The sequence below is a fragment of the Phocoena phocoena genome, chromosome 6 (assembly GCF_963924675.1).
Source record: "Phocoena phocoena chromosome 6, mPhoPho1.1, whole genome shotgun sequence".
Taxonomy (NCBI): Eukaryota; Metazoa; Chordata; class Mammalia; order Artiodactyla; family Phocoenidae; genus Phocoena; species Phocoena phocoena.
Genome location: NC_089224.1, coordinates 772,148 through 774,275, shown reverse-complemented (window position 1 = coordinate 774,275; position 2,128 = coordinate 772,148). Strand labels below are relative to the sequence as shown.

Genomic DNA, 2,128 nt, shown 5'->3' with positions numbered 1-2,128 from the left:
TGATACTTCTAGTCACTCCTTTGTTTGTGTCTTTTGATTAAGATGCACATCCAGTATAATTATTGTTTATATTCCTTTGGATGACAACCAGCTTCCTGTGATGCTAGTTCGTTGCAATAAGAAAGATGATTTTCTGTGTCATTGGAATCAAGCGCTAAGTGCTTTTTAAGTGACATGTAAAACAATGGATCAAGTGGTCAGAAAAATAAAATTCTCATCAAACCTGGACGTGAAGGTGTCTGCCTGAAAAATGACAACACTTGGCAACTTTGTAGGCAATTTGTCACAGAATTAGAGCTTGGGCACCCTTGCCTCTTGCCTAACATAGGACTACAAACCCTGACTCACGTCTTTCTTAGTGTTATTCCACGTTGCTTTGCTCAGATGTGTCATCGCCAAAGTCCAAAATACTGGTAGTACTCACTTTGGCAGCACATATACTAAAACTGGAACGATACAGAGAAGATTAGCATGGTCCCTGTGCAAGGCTGACATGCAAATTGGTGAAGTGTTCCATATTTTTAGGAAGCGAGAGGGTGGCATGGACATATATACACTACCAAATGTAAAATATGTAGCTAGTGGGAAGCAGCCGCATAACACAGGGAGATCAGCTCGGTGCTTTCTGACCACCCAGAGGGGTGGGAGGGAGATGCAAGAGGGAGGGGATATGGGGATATATGTATACGTATCGCTGATTCACTTTGTTATACAGCAGAAACTAACACAACATTGTAAAGCAATTATACTCCAATAAAGATGTTTACAAATTTTTTTTAAAAAATTTAAAACCCCAAAATACTGCTAAATGGACTTTGTCCCTTCGAGTGATCCAACAAACGATCTTCAAACAAAACGAAAAAAAAATCTGACGCTAATAGATTCTGGAAAACTACCAGCAGAGCCTTATCATATATCCACAACTCACCCAAAAGCAGTGAAGATTGAAATTGCTTCTGTTCACGGACAACGGAGTTGTAATCCCCATCCCGGGCTGACAAGTATGTCAAGGGGGTGGGGGGCTGAGAGCTTAAACCCATGGGGTTTTGGTTTTCCTCATGATTAAAAATATATATCCCCAGGATACTTTCCTGTCACTGTGTGAAGACTGAGAAAAATGAAAGACGTTAGAGCCTGGCTCTGGGAAATACTTGAGCCCTGAAGATAAGCTATAAATCAACTAAAATACCTGAATTATCAAGACTGTTGAGCAAACGTGGCTCAAAACTTGGTCTCATATGTGCGTTAGTGTAAAGCTATTGTGTGTCACACACTGCCCGGTCCCAAGGAGTTCCCGACCTCCAAAAACTTGTCTGCAAATCTGTCACCCAGACAGACCCTAAAAACCCATCACTCTACTTTTCCTGTTTGGGGCTAAGATTCTGCCAAGGTATGTTTCTTTCTTATTTCAGCAGATCCAACACAGTGAGCTTTGCCTGCTCGGCAGGTTTTGGATGGTGTTTTGCTAAGGTGAAAGTTGACAAAAGCTATAAGCACAAAAATCAATGGTTTATCTGTACGATGGCAAGACTTGACTAGAAACAGAATTGGGAAACAATCCTTCCACAATAGATAAGAGTAATAATAAAATGCTCAGAAACAATGTCCACAAGAAAGGCACAGGACCTCTGTAAATAAAGCAATCAAGTCATATTGAAAGAAGTAATAGAAAATGTCAACAAAATGGAAAAGTGTGAGAAGAATAAAAATATCCATTTCTCCCAAATTATCATAGAATTCATACAATCTTAAAGGATCACAATAGTTTTTTAAAAAAAATTCTAGCTGGAAGTTAGTATGGAAAATATAGAAAAGAAAGACTGCAAGGTACTTTTGTCCTACCGGATATTAGCATACACTCCACATGCATTTACACAGGAGCTAATCAGTGTCATCTTGTGTGTATCAAGTTACACTCACCTGGATCTGCAGTGGATGAATCAGTGTTGCTGTTAGCTCCTGGTCACATTCGTAATGCATAGAACAAGGACTGCTCACTGCCATTCCTCTTTCTGACCCACTTTTCTAGTTTACTTATTTGAACATGAGGTAAATGAAAGTATATCTGGGACTAGCAAGTGCCTTCAGTAGGTAAGATAGAAATGTCTTGGAAGCAATAGGGAAGTAT

At 39.7% G+C, this 2,128-nt stretch overlaps 1 non-coding gene across 1 annotated transcript; it reads left to right on the top strand.

Moving 5' to 3' along the window:
• Positions 1–416: 416 nt before the first annotated feature.
• LOC136125251 (U6 spliceosomal RNA) lies at positions 417–523 on the top strand. The gene has a single exon (XR_010656018.1). It is a non-coding gene; the product is annotated as a U6 spliceosomal RNA (small nuclear RNA).
• Positions 524–2,128: the final 1,605 nt, after the last annotated feature.